Source organism: Corvus moneduloides, chromosome 21 (genome assembly GCF_009650955.1).
Source record: "Corvus moneduloides isolate bCorMon1 chromosome 21, bCorMon1.pri, whole genome shotgun sequence".
NCBI classification, from domain to species: Eukaryota; Metazoa; Chordata; class Aves; order Passeriformes; family Corvidae; genus Corvus; species Corvus moneduloides.
In genome coordinates, this window is record NC_045496.1 from 1,001,235 (window position 1) to 1,015,938 (window position 14,704).

At 50.6% G+C, this 14,704-nt stretch overlaps 1 protein-coding gene and 1 long non-coding RNA gene across 5 annotated transcripts in view; one reads left to right on the forward strand and one right to left on the reverse strand.

The window, feature by feature from the left end:
• Positions 1–1,414, reverse strand: part of LOC116454323 — a 28,578-nt gene extending 27,164 nt beyond the window's left edge. For both annotated transcript variants that reach the window (XR_004244063.1, XR_004244064.1), the window contains exon 1: positions 1,286–1,414. This is a non-coding gene — a long non-coding RNA (uncharacterized LOC116454323). The remainder of the gene's footprint in view (positions 1–1,285) is intronic.
• NR6A1 (nuclear receptor subfamily 6 group A member 1) overlaps positions 1–14,704 on the forward strand; it is a 76,758-nt gene that overhangs the window by 30,600 nt on the left and 31,454 nt on the right. The gene's annotated exons all lie outside the window — the stretch shown is intronic.

Sequence of the window (14,704 nt, forward strand, 5' to 3'; positions counted from 1 at the left end):
CCTCGTGGCTTTTAATACTTATTAACTTTTAAAATATGCTATCTCGCATTCCTGGACAAAACAAGGAGGGTAAATCATCCTCTTCTCAACTTACTAAACTTGTGGAAGAATTCTACTTAGAGCTTTCATAATGGGTTGTTTTTGCTGAGGAAACGATAGGAAAAGTTTATGAAAATTATTTTCTTAAAAATACCAGATTTTTAAGTGTACATTGAACATATTTTATCATGCACAGAGCCCAAGCAGCACTGCAGAGGATTTGCGGGGGAAAATAAGTTAAATTTCTTTAGGTATCGTATACACAGCCCATTGCAATCATCACAGTAAATCACTGGAGATGGTTTGGGGGGGTAAATACATTAAATTTCTTTTAGATATTCTATAGAGTCCATTGCAAGCGTCACAGCTAATCACTGTCGACAGTCTGGGAGCAAATATGTTAAATTTCTTCTAGAGCAAGTTATGATAAAAATTCCGAGTGTGATGGAGCAAGAACTGGGGGAATACTGCACATCGGGGCTCATTTTATTGCAGTTTTTTTGTATTTTTAATGATCTCGTTAATTAACATGAGGCTTATGGAATCGAGCCCTGCACGGCCACAGAACCAAACCGCTGAGACCGGGGCTGTCTCACCCTCTCCGACCACAACAACTGTCGCTAATCCGCCGCCGGTCGCGATACGGTCCGCGGGCGGGGCGGCCGAGCGCTCGCCCCCGCAGGTGCCACCGAAGCCAGACAAAAGGGGGGACCGGGGGCATCCTCTCCCTCCTCGCCGTCCCCGCCCGGGTCTCGGCGGTGCCGGGCGCTGCCGCCGCGGGGCGGGGACGGCGTGTCTGGGGCTGCCCCCCTCCTTTGTGTCCCCGTCTGGCTCAGTTCCTCCCCGCCAGCCCTCGGGCGACACGCGTGTCTGGTTACCGACCCGGACCCGCGAGCAACTTCCAGCGCTGCGGAATCGCTCGAGTTTCTCCTTCTTCTTCGGGGGAGGAGGGAATAAAGCGGGGAGGGGGGAGCAAGGGGGAGCTGCTGCCTGTTCCCCCCTCCCCCGGTACCGGCGGGGAGCGGCTGCTCCAGCTGCGTTACATTAACGGATATATATATACATATATGAAAAAAAAAAAAACCGCTTCTGTTGGAGAACAAAGGAGCACGTGCAGAAATGAGACTGGAAAAATAAAATATAAATAATAAAAAAAAAACCAACTGGCGGCAGGTCGGGGCGCAGCGCGACCCCCGCCCCCCCGGCTGCTCCCCCCGGCCCGCCGGGACTCGGATTAACGCCTTACCTGGCGGGGCGCTCCCGGGGACGGCTCCGCGCTGGGCTCGCTCTCCCCAAAGTTGTCGGCGGTGCGGACGGTCCGGCAGCTCCCGCCGCTGACCGGCGGCCCCGGCGCGGCGCGGGCGGGGCGGGAGCGGCGGCCGGACCCGCCGAGCCCCCGCGGCCGCCGCCGCCCGCGCCCCCGCCCCGATATATAGCGCCCGCTGACGGGCGGCCGCGCGCCCGGTCACGTGCGCGCTGCCGCCGCGCCCATTGGCTGCGGCGGCGCGGGGCCGGCTCCCGATTGGGCCGCGCCCGCGCCCCGGAGGGTCCGTCCCGCCCCGCCGGCGGGCGCAGGGCCGGGGTTGTTTGGGTGCCGGGCGGGCCCGGCTCCGCACCTGCCCCGCACCTGCCCCTCGCCCCTGCGGCGCCGGAGCCCCCCCGGCCGCGCCACGGGGCCGAGCCCCGCCCGGGCCCGCCGCCGGTCCCGCCGCGGGGGTGTCACCCGGCCCCGGCGGGCGGCGGCCGGGCCTGGTCCGCCGGCCCCCGAGCCCCCGGCCGGGTTATCCCCGGGCGTTCTGGGCCACTGGGAAACTGGGTCACGGCGCGGCCCCGTCGCCAGCATGGGCAGAGCCGGGCAAGAGCGCCAGGGCACTTCGTGTTCGCAGTTAAAGGCGCCTAAAAGGTGCCACCGAGCGGCTCCAGCGCCTTTAACGGACGCTGTGGGCTCCTGGAAAACCTCGGGATTGTCCCCTCTGGAGCGGCAGGACAGCCCCCACCAAATCTCATTGGCAGCCTTGCCCTGAGCCACACGTAGCACCGAGGAGATTTTCCGCTTGTGTTTGTTTCCTTTCCATTCTTTAGCACAGCGAGAACAACCGTTCCCGTTTGTATGGCAGGACAGAATAAAACACTTTAAAGCACGTTCTCAATGAGACCACCTGATGATGAATGAACTCCACTACCTTGCTAGTTTCAGTGGTTTGAGACTGACAAAACTCAAAGCTGCTCCCACAACTCGTCTGCACCCTTTCCCTGTGCTACAAAAGTGAAACAAGACACTGGGATGTCTCTGGAATTGCACTAAGACACACTAACTTTGTTTCTTTAAGTGTTTCAGAGGGAACCCAGGGCTGAGCAGTGGGGAGAAGTCCATGTCCGTGTTGCATTTTCTCTTCTCATTCTCTTCCAGGTTTCTTAGTGTTCTTTTTTTCTCTGCTTTTTTCAGTTATTGACCTTTTATTCTTCTCTGAGAGCATTTTGAGAGGGGGAGACCAAAGCCCTGGACACCCTCCTTGGAGGGGAGTTTGGACTGGGTGACTCCCAAGGTCCCTTCTGACCTACGACCCCGTACCGTAGGACAGGTTCTCATTCTCTGACACTGCATGGCTGTTCTCTCTCTCTGTATGTTGCTGCTGTAAAAATGCTTTCAGTAGCAACTGCAGTAACCCACTGCTGTTTCTGGGTTCCCGTGGGTCTGGCAGCCCCAGTACCCTGGCACGGGGCTCGTGCACTGGGGCAGCTGCAGGTGGCAGATGAAGGGAAGGTGCCACAGTGGCAATGCAGTTCCTGCCCTTTGCTGGTCAGGCTTGTTGAGTTTTTCGGATGTGCCATGTTGTCATGGAGGGACATGGAGGAATGGGAGGGGTGGATCAGAGAGCCCTTGTGGGCATTCTTGACACGGATTTCTGTAGAATTCCCCCTCAGGGGCTGGATGAATGCATAAATGGAAAATGAAAACAAAATGAGAAAACAAATGACAGTTACATGGAACTCATCCAAAAGGAAGCAATTTGGAAAGAAAAAGAAAAAAAAAGCTTGACATGCTGCTTTAATGGTGACCCAGGCTCATATCACTGTCACGCAGCTGCTGTTGATGTGGATGAAGAGGTTCCCACCTCCCTGTCATGAGTGTGAAGGAGATAACTCGTATCTGCTGTCCATTCTTCCCACAATCACCGTTGTAGTAACTTCTCCAGTTCCCAGACAGCTTCCTCTCTGCCTCCTCTTTTGAAGATTGGCTTTCATTTCTTGAGTCATTTACTTATACTCCTGAAACGTAGTTGATGCAGTTGTTAAAATACATATTCTGGTGCTTGCTGGGGTAAGAGTGGGCTCCTGGCTGAAAAACATGCAGTATCTTTGATCCTATTCATGAAAAATAAAAAATGAATCCATAAGAGTGGGTTTTTTTGGGTAACATGGGCTTTACAAGGTATCTGAACAGCTATGGAACCCATTTTAAGATTAGCAGAAATACTATAAAACTCCTCAAGTATGAAATGTTAGGGTCTGGAAAAGGGAACAGGGTTTTGGCACAACGTATAAGCACAACCACATGCCAATCTCCAGGTGCCTCCTTCTGTCCCCACATCAGAGGTGATCTTCAAATGTTTGAGTCGCTCGAATATTTTGAGGCTCGTCCTAATTATTTTGCTCTCATTCTCAAAACACTCGGTCCTGCTCAGTAGGATGAACATCGCGATTACTAAATTAGAACCGTGTTTCACTAAATCTATGGAAAACATCATTTCCCATTGGGAAGTGAACTGCTGGAGCAACCGTGGAGAACAAGTTCCCCAGGCAAGGGCACTGCAGCCGAGGCCGTTGTGCCGTGGCTGTTCCTCCGCGCTGGAGCCAGGCCCTGCAGGACCCTGTCAGTGCTGATGGGGCTGGGGGCAGGAGGTGGAGGTTGGCCCAGCTTTCAGCCCTTCAGCCATTTTACAGGACTGTCATCAACTTTGTGTTACATTTTGCTGCTTAAAATTTACCCAAGTCAAAATGAAAAAGCGGTGGAGATCTGTTGAGGCATCTAAAGAAGAGGCAATGCTGGTGCTCCCTTTTGCTTCCCCCAATTATCTTCGAGTCTTTCTGGCAGTTCCCATCCTGGAGAAAGGCTGTGACAAGACAGGGGAAGGAGGAAGGAAGACTTCCCATGAGTTCGATCAGATCCAATGCTCTGATCCAGACAGGCGAGACCCGGGGCAGATGGGTCTCATTTCTCTTCATACTGCAAAGACCAGCAAGTGAAGAAGTGGGGGCTTAAAGGATACATGTCTTTTTTTCCTCCTGTGTCATCTTTATTGAGAAATAAAGAGAAATCCAGAGTGTTAATCCAAACCTCCCATCTTCCCGCACCCCAATGCGCAGCACTGTGCTGGTCAGACCAGCTAAGTCATCTTCTTATCCCTCCCCATTGCTGTTCTCTTCCTTTCCTTGGGAGACTGAAATGTGCCTATTGTCAAGTTCGTTCAGGCAAGACTGTAAAGTTATTTAGGAAAATAGTTTGGAAAAAGTTAATTTGGGTCAAGGAGGGATTAACTGAGGAAATTGTTTCTTTACATCCTTCTGCTAAGAAGTAAGCAAGGGAAGAGCTTGAAAAAACCCTTGTTGAGCACATTTTTGGAGTTACTTTGTATGTGCTCTGTCCTTTTGATAGCTGTCATTGCTTAAATCCATCTAACTTGATGAGGAAGGAAAGAGATTCAGCTTAAGAGCAAATTCAAAGTGAAAAGATTTGGCCAATGACATGATGAAAAGGATAAGTGTAGGTAGAATGGGATTAAACAGAAGTATTCTTGGTATTGAACACATGGCTCAGAGACCTTTACTCTTGGCAGCCTTATTTGAAGCCAAATTTTTATCTCTTTTGCATGAAAAAGGAATGATAAAATAAATTTTAAAAATCAATGTGAAACTGATTGAAATAGAAATTGTTTGATAGAATTGATAGGCACTTATGAAGCCTCACTTCAAAACATCAGGAGTGGCATCAGGGAGGAACTGTGGCAGGAGGGGCACCTGGATTTGTCCTGGCTCCCTGTGTCTGGTGGCTGCAGCTCTGCTCGGGGAGAGGCCTGGCTGCACCTTCCCCTGGTCCGTGTGCAGGGGGAAGCCCTGACAAACTGCACTGGGTTGTTGCAATCCTGCTCCTCTGTGCGTATCATTTCCTCTTGGCTTTAAAACCTCAGCTTAAAAGAGTAGCCTGTAAAAGTGGAATTCCCTGGGCCTTCCAGACTATTCCATATACTACCGTGAGCATGTGTTCTGTATGCACAGCTGGACAGTGGTTGGTACGACAGTGTGGCACAGTCACACTCTGTTGTGCAAAGCCAGTTGTCCTCACCCTGCTGAGAGTGAAGGAGTAGCTTGAATTCTCTCACTTGGGGAGTAAACACAAGGGGGAAATTACGGCACAAGACCAAAACTGAGTAAGAAGTCAGTAGAAGAGCCAGAAACAGGGTCTGCTAACTCTGCATTATTTGTTTTTTAGGGTATGCTGCCAGTATTAATAACAAAAGAATTGGCTCCGTTTCCACACTTGGGCTATGAAATATGCATGTCTGTGTTCCTGCAATCAGGGGAGCGCTGTCCTCCGAGGAGGAGCGCTGCAGGTTAGCACTCTGACAGGGTCCCCGTGGCTGGCTGCTTCTCGGTGCCTGTCACCTTCTGTAGTCATCAAGTGGATAAAGAATTTTTGTCATGCTGCTTCATGAATGAAGCCTGTGCTCCTAAAGAGCATAAGAATTAGCTCTGAAGTGTGCATTAGCACAAAGCCGAGGATGTTGAAAATCATAAAAACTAAAATACACATTCACTCCATTTTCCCTTTCCCTTATCCTGACTCTGAGTGGGGACGGAGTCTGGGTTTAGTTTGTCATGGTTTTTTTTCACCCTGACTGCCGCTAAAATGCTTGGGACTCTGGAGAGCTACCAGCCCTTTGCTTTTAGCATCATTCAAAAACCTTCCATTTAGAGACCATTCTGATATCTTGGTGGTTTTTTCTTCGTCGTCTTTTTTTAACTACTAAGGAAATTTGCATGAAAATGGAATCATTGTTTCTGAAGAGTTCCATCTGCTCCTGCTGCTTATTCTGGAGCTGAAGTCATAATCCTCCGTTTGTGAAATTTCCCATTGAAGAGATTTTTGGCTTGTTATAGTTTCGGCACAAAATTGCAGAACAGAGGAAATATAGATGCTTCACCTAGGAAAAAAAAAATTAAAAAGAAAAAGCCTTGAGATGACATGAGAACTGCCAGTTCATCTGCAGCCAATACACTGTAATTCCATAGGGGCTGAGGGAGTAGGAAATAGGACAGTACATGGGGTGTGCGGGGCTTGGGGTGGGAAAATGCATTTCCTCACAGCGTCAGAGCTTTGGCTGGGGATAATGAAGGAATTGTAATTTTCTGGGTGGCTCAATAAATAGGATTCCTTTTGGTGGAAATGAAAGCAGGAATGGTTCAGGGCAACAGGAATGCTCAGACCAGCCAGAAACGAGCAAACTCCTTTTAAAAGAGCTTTGGCCAGAATGGAACTGCCAGGCTTCTCCCAGGGAGGGTCCGTGGGATGGATATTCATGTAGCCACTCTCACAGCCCTGTATCTACTTCAGAGGAATATTCTGTGTACGAGAACAGGATTTTTGTTGTTGTTCTAATTCCTTCTCTTCCTGTGTTTACTTACATTTATGTGCAATGCCGTGCTTGTGTGTACCTGCGTGTAAAGGCTGGGCACATCGAGTCGAAGCAGTAGGAAATGGAGAATCCCGTGGGCTGGGAGGTGACACTTGTCCTGCTCGGACCTCTGTCGCTATGCAGAAATGCTGCGGGAAACTGGGTCAGGGCGAGCGGCGCTGGCAGCGGCCGCGGGGCTGCGGCTGCTCCGCGGCGGCCGGGCCGGGATGGGCAGGGATGGCGTGCGGGGCTGCCTCCGCCTGCTCCCAAAGATATTCCAGGAGAATTAGTGACCTCCTTTTGCATCCTCATTTACGGGAGTGTTTCCCGCACCGCGTGCGGTGTTTGTGAAGAACATTGCATATGTATGAACCGGGCTGTGCTTAAAGTAGGTAATACATAGTTCTGCTCGGGAAAAGCATTTCATCTGCTGCATTTGGCATTTTCTCTGTTAATTAGATCGTGGTGTGCACGTGTGCCCCTGCGTGCAGCGCCTGTGCTCGGGAACTGCCCTGTTAACCCTTCCCGGTATTGGCGGTTTCCAGAAGAGCTCTCCTCCATCGCTGCGGGCTGAATTCACGCATCCCTCCTGCTCGTCTGCGCTCCTGTGTTATCTCCTTCCCCGTGTGATGTCTATCACGGTGCATTCCTCCTTCTCCCGAGCAGTGCCACGTGCGCACAGCTCTGGAACTCCAGCAGGAGTTGGGTCATACAACCACAGAACAGCTTGGGTTGGAATGGACCTTAATGATCATCTGGAGGGGTCGACAGCTCCTGTCCCACTGAGCCTGGTCCCCCAGCCAGACACTCACTGAGCTGCCCCTGCACGTCCCTCCCTGGCTCGTTTTCACCTCTCCCTGTCTGTTGGCTGCTGAACTCTCCCCCTTTGTAAAATCTCTTAATGTACTATCCCTTCATAGGAATTGACTCCTGGAGATGTCAGTCCACAGCTCCGTGTGCAGCTCAAGCATAACCATTAGCAGCTATTGAACTTTATATACAAATCAGAGGTATTATTTACCTCTTTAGGGACAAAGGATGGCTGATGGCAACAGACCAGCTTTGAGTGCACCGTGCTCTGTGAGCTCCACAGGAAATACACTTAGCTAAACACAGTCCTAGTTACGTGCAGCTTCCAACCTCTGTTTTCTTGCTGTTCTGTACCACTGTAGTGCTCAAGTACCAGGGATTTAGGAAAGCCTGGCCATCTACACCTCATCCCAATCAGTCCTTTGCTCCCTTGTTGCCAACTGCTTTATCTCCTCCGTCTTCTCTCTTATCTGTCCCTGGCCTTCAGAGCCTTTTAAAGAGAGAATTTTGGTCTGCTGGTCAGGTAAAGCCTGGTCTCTTGTGCGTGTGAGGCACTGCTCAGCTGCTCCCTGGGTCCAGGTTTGGCCAGGAGAGCCCTTCCTGCTCTGCCTAAAGGCCAGCTTTTCATCCAGGGACTCCCATGGAACCCACACTTCTCACCATCAAACCACTCTGTGCTGGTCTCTGCTGTGCTGTCTTCTGGAGGCTTGTCTGGAGCTGGGCAGAAGACACTGGGGAAGGCACCAAGTCCCTGGCTCAAGGCACAGCTCTTGCACCAACAGGCACGGACCCTGACATCCCAAAAATTCATTAGTTGGACACAGATTGCAATAGTAGATACTGGCAGAGGATAATGGACTGTATTCTGTTGGATATTGAATGCTTTCAGAAGAAGAGCTGGTACTGGCCTTCAAGGATAAAGAAATACTGGGAAATTTATATCTAGATACTGATCTGAAAAATGTGACATCACTGCTTCAAGGGGAAAAGCCTATGCTAAAGTTTGTTATCAGTTCTGATACCTTCAATTTTGAGGAAGGGTCCTTTTCACTTATCTGGCAACCACAGGAAAACAGGCATTTTTCAGATCCGTCAGGTCAGTTTGTTTTATGCTGCAGGTGAGGCTGTGTCATCTGAGGTGGGGCTGGGGCTTTGCTGTCTGTCCCCCAGACCTGCCCACAGAAGTGTGTGTGAGCTGCGGTAGCATGTACACATCCTTCCAAACATAGCTCTTTGTGTTACTGTGCCACACAACCCCTTTGTTTTTTCTTTTAAAATTAATTCCATGCTTTATTTCTGTGTGCAGAAACGCGGTGACTCACATGTATGACCCAAGCACAAATTCTGCACAGCTACAGCAAAGTTCCAAATGAGACTAGAAATTACATGTAGCTCTGTGATTTAATTTTCTCTGACATATTGAGTCTATGTTTTAGCCTACAGAACTCCACAGCTGTGCCCTAATTCTCTTTTCCTTGTGATCTCAACATCGCTGCCTTTTAAGGCATTGCTATTCTTGGATCTCAGCAGGACACCATGTTAGACTGTCACCCTGCTCGCTGTATTGCCAGTGCAGAAAGCAGCTTGTCCCTGGACTTGCAGAGAATATGTGCAAGCAAACTTTGGAGCAATTTAGTGGGTGGATGAGACTAGATCAGAGAGCTTTGTATCCCTACACGACAGTGTGTCTCGAGGTGAGGGTGTACGGATTCCTCTGTGATTGCTGTCTCAGGGCATAAGGAAAATGTTTATGTTTTGTTACAAATAACAAGCAATAATGTAATTAGTCTTTGGCAAGACTCACACAGGAAAAGCTGGATGTCTTTTGCTTTAAAGAAGAGGGTCACTGCTCTGTGGGTATTTATGTTCTGTTTTGTTAAGTGACACTCATGTCTCTAGAATTCATAAGTCTAATTCCTGATTTAACCAAATACTGAGTGTACATAACCCCGGTGTGGCCCTTATCTAACATCTTATTTTGCTCCTATAGACGTAGTCCAAGTGCAGTTTGCTAAATTTGGCATAGGAACTTGCTCTGTGTGATTTGGGCTGTTCTGACACACGGTGTGGCACCTCGCAGTGAGATCCGTGGATCTGAGCATCCAGGGTGTCTCTCCTGTGAGTAGCAGGGGCTGTTTTCAGGAGTACGTGTGCTGCAAAGTCATCACAGCACAGCACAAAGAGCCCTGTAGTTTCTGCTGATAAGATGCCTGGTGGTGAGCACTGGGAGTTTTCTATTTGCCTTGTTTTCAAGATATATGATAAAAACCCTAATGCAGATTTTAATTTTTAACTTCTGAAAAAATGCGTGGGATTATCTTGGGTGAGCAACACGAACATATCATGCCATTGGAATGTCAAAAATTTAATGCAGAAATCCAGGCGTTGTTGTTGGGGCAGATCATTTTAATTTCAAATCTGAATCTTACATGTTTCCTCTCAAACCCTCTCACATTTCTTGCAGCACCTCGTGTTGCAGAGGATCCCTCTGGCTAAACCCGCTGTGCTGCGTTGGGAAGGATTTATGGCCGTGGTCGGCAGCCAGCGAGGCCGCAGAGAGCAGGGCAGCTCTGTCTGTCCGTCTGTCTGTCCTGCACACACAGACGTGCTGTGAGTGGGGCCTCGGCTGCACCCGCTCCTCGGCCCCAAGAGCAACCGGGAGAATTTGTTTGGTTTAGCTAATCTGCCATTTTCACATTCCCAAAGCCAGGAAAACCAGGGCAGTAGCAGGGGTTCCGTGGAGTTCCAGGGTTTCTCTGGAGCTGCAGTGGGAGCTGTGGCGAGGACGGTTCCCGCAGAGAGCAGCTCAGGACAGGCTTAATGAGGGGAAATCAACCCCCCTAATTCGGGGGCCGCGTCCCCGGGCAGTCACGGGGAGAGGTGGATTCCTCCAGCAGGCAATTTAGAGGCATCTGTTAAGAACTGATCACAGTCCTAGCATGGGTCTCCTCCGAGCACGAGGCTCCTGCACAAGGAATTAAGCCCCCGACTTCCGCCGGCAGCTGCTCCGCAGCCGGCTGGGAAGAGATGCTGCTCTGTGCCACCGTACAGAGGAGCTTGGAGCCTCTTCACTCATGAGGCACGAAATTTGGGGATCTCTGTGGCCTTGGTTCCAGGACTGGTATCTGTTGCTTTTGGTTCCCTAAATCCTCACTGTTTCAGCAATTCCTGCGGGCATTACCCACTCCTGCTGTTGAATGTCCTGCCAAAAGCCATCGCTGAAAAACCTTTCCATCAGCTGTGCTCCAGCACAGCATTGTCTCACACTCCTGCTTTTCGAGCAGACTGGCCTGGTTGTGCAGCCATGGATCCCTTCTCTGTTTAGATGCCTTAATGAGGCTGAGGTTTGTGGTCAGGGCTGCTGACAGGAAAGAGAAAGAGGAAAATAAAAATGAGCATAGGGAAGTGTTGTGGGAAGAGCTTTCCACAGCATTCATGGGATTTAATGTCCTGAGGACACAGTCAGAGGAATTCAGAGAAATAAAATGTCTATGACAAATCCTAGAATTGTTGCATTGCATTTAATGTATTTTAATTGAATCTGGTTTTGTCCCCCGTTGGTTTTATAGTGCTGTCGTCTGGAAGACAAAGTGTAGAGCTGTGCTTTCCCAGCAGAGCTGTGCCTGTGTCTGCACTGGTTGGATCTAGAAGGCCAGACTTGGTGTGAGCTGGATAATTACCCTGTAAATGAACCAGACCAAATGTAGGTTGGAGGAATCTCTTTAAATGTGAGTAAAATATTGACTAGATACCAATTAAGTTAGCACGAGACTGGATCATGTGGAAAATAGCATGTAAAGATGTAGTTAGACTGTATCGTGAGACATCCGTACATTGGGATCAACTTGATATCCAAAGAATTAGTTCCACCATGTGGAAAAGTTCTTGACTCCAAAGCAGACACTTGGCACAGAGCAGATCCTCCGCTGCTTCAGCTGGGGAAGTAGCTGGTAATTAGAGGCTCATCTTCTGTGAATCACCACAAAAGAAAATGAGGGCACAGTTTTTGAATGGGCTTGATGAAAACAGAGGGATATTGGGATTAGAGATTCATGGTTTCTTCTGTGGGTTTGAAGAAGAGTATGATTTGTCATGGGTTACATTGTCAGTGCACCCTGCCTGATCCTCTTCCTGTCTGCTCAGTTTGTCTGGAGGTTGTTCGGGCTCTCTTGTGCAGGATGACCACTTTTCTCAGTTTCTCCTGCTTTCCTCCCCATTTGTGAATTTAAGGGAAATTCCTAGTACACAGAAGAGCAGATTTGAGCAGCTTCCTTATGTAGAACAGTTTTATGACTATAGGAATTTCATCCTGAAAATGTGCTGCAGTCCTGGGGGCTTGTGTTACGAGCAGCCAGTTGTAGCTCTTGCCACTATGCAGTAGCTTTCCTCCTCAAGTACATTATCGTATTACCATAGATTTAAATATTTGATTTACAAAATGTTGCTGCCTGATACTCCAGCAGTATCATGTAAGACACATCACAATAAATACCGAGTTTAAAGATTGTTTTAAATGGCTTTAATACAGGCAGAGGTCAGAAAAGGCAAGATAACAGCAGAAGAGGCTATGTCAAAAAGTAATTAGAGCAGGACAAATGGATTGTGCAGGCATGTCGAAGGCTGTTATTTCTGTAGGCAGTGAGTAGGAAAGGTGTTAATGTAATGTGACAGATCTGGAGCAAAAATGAGGGTGCAGGGAAAACAAATAGGAGCTGACCAATGGAATGGTTTAAATTATGAGGTTTTCTTTAACATAATTTGATTACACATGAAAGAAATGTTTAGTGTAGTTTCTTTGAAAACCTAATTGTCTTAAATACTGCATGTTCGATTCAGCCTTTACACCCAAAGCAGCAGCCCCCGTGCTGGGGCAGCCTCGCTCCCTGTCAGGAATAGGCATGGGAATAGTTTGCCCTGTGTGGCTTCACGAATGAGAGGAGGATGGAAGATTTTTTTCCCCTAGTGTTTGTCTAATAAAATTGGCTCTTTGCAGTCACGTACATCTTAATTTGGAACCTCGTGCTAACTGGGGTGGGTGGTATCTGGGCCTGGGAGCTGCTGGTACAGGTGACGTATAAATTATCCAGTTTATCAGAAGGAAAGGATGAGGATCGGGTTTAGCAGAAGGAAGACAGGGAGGTAACATGTATTTTTTCGGGATTCAGCTCTTGCCCTGTTCAGAATTGGAACCATTATTAGTAGGAGGGGAGAGCAGTGCAGAAATGCCCCAGATCTCCAGGCTGGCCCAAAGCACTGGACAGGAGGCAAAGATGTAACTTCCCAAGCACCATTCTCCTCTGCAGTGTTATGCTGGAACCACACCCTGCTGTACACACAAAGATTCGACTTTGCAGCCAGGACAACCTGTGTAGCTCATGGGGACATTTTCCTCACATCTGCAATAGCAGAAACTTAAAATGATGAAAGCATTTTTCTAGAGGAGCCCCCTCTGCATCTTTGAGCTGGGCACTTCAGGTTATGGCTGGACAGAGAAAGGGGATGCAGAGCCCGAGACAAATTAGGGGCCCTTATCCCCCTAAAACAGGGCCAGGTGTGTCACTGTGCCACCCTCCATGCTGGTTGCCTTTCCTTGCTGCTTTGAGGCCCTCTAGAAAGGAAGCTGAATTTACACAAGGATTTTTTGAGTATGGGGATTTCTCCTGCGCTGTTGTCCCATGCCAGTGCCACCTTCTCTTTCTTCAGTTGCCCTTGCCTTTCTAATAAATATATTTTCCATAGATTTTGACATTTCATGATTTCATTTAAGCTTGAATTCATCTTAAGAAGTAATTGTTGTTTATAGATAGTTGTAGATGGTAAATCACTCAGTCTCCAAGCTGAGGTGTTGGCAGGAGGTTCTTGACAGAAGCTGGAAGTTTGGGTGATGTGGTTTTTTCAGTGGAATATGCTGTTTGCTGCATGGATGTATTATTGGCTGGTTACATGGATACAAAGAGGAAGTCTGGGGGTATTGTCAGGGTATGACAGGTACTTCCTCCATAATTTTATTTCCACTTTTGTAAATTTTGGGAGGACATTTCTGATCAGTTTTTCCTTTTTTATTTTTGTAAAAAAGGAAAATAGGATTACAAACTTCAACAAGTTAAATCGAATACTCAAAGATGATTGGGGGCGGAAAGGGACATTTTAAATAGCTACTCCTACTGACAGAACAGTTAATTGCAAGAAAATTAAACCCGAAGCGCCATCCAGCCCGTGAGCGGGACTCTTTAGTGCCTCGGTGCCCTGCGGCACCCGGGAGGGGAGGATGCTGCGGAGCTGCTCGGGGCAGCGCCGGGGCCGGAGCGGGCGCCTTGCGAGGACAACAAAAGCTGGTGCTGAAACCGGATCCGCATCGGTGCCGTGCTCGCTCCGCGGAGCGGCTGAGGCGGCCCTGGGCAGAGCCGGGTGTGATTCCGGGTGTGCCTGGCCCCGTTCCCGGTGTGCCCAGCCCTGTTCCCGGTGTGCCCGGCCCCGCTCCCGGTGTGCCCAGCCCTGTTCCCGGTGTGCCCGGCCCCGCTCCCGGTGTGCCACCCCCGTTCCCGGTGTGCCCGGCCCCGCTCCCGGCGTGTCCGGCCCCGCTCCCGGTGTGCCCGCCCCCGTTCCCGGTGTGTCCGGCCCCGCTCCCGGTGTGCCACCCCCGTTCCCGGTGTGCCCGGCCCCGCTCCCGGTGTGCCACCCCCGTTTCCGGTGTGCCCGGCCCCGCTCCCGGCGTGCCCGGCCCCGCTCCCGGCGTGTCCGGCCCCGCTCCCGGTGTGCCCGGCCCCGTTCCCGGTGTGCCCGGCCCCGTTCCCGGTGTGTCCGGCCCCGCTCCCGGTGTGCCACCCCCGTTCCCGGTGTGCCCGGCCCCGCTCCCGGTGTGCCACCCCCGTTCCCGGTGTGTCCGGCCCCGCTCCCGGTGTGCCACCCCCGTTCCCGGTGTGCCCGGCCCCGCTCCCGGTGTGCCATCCCCGTTCCCGGTGTGCCCGGCCCCGTTCCCGGTGTGCCACCCCCGTTCCCGGTGTGCCCGGCCCCGCTCCCGGTGTGCCACTCCCGTTCCCGGTGTGTCCGGCCCCGTTCCCGGTGTGTCCGGCCCCGTTCCCGGTGTGCCACCCCCGTTCCCGGTGTGCCCGGCCCCGCTCCCGGTGTGCCACTCCCGTTCCCGGTGTGTCCGGCCCCGTTCCCGGTGTGTCCGGCCCCGT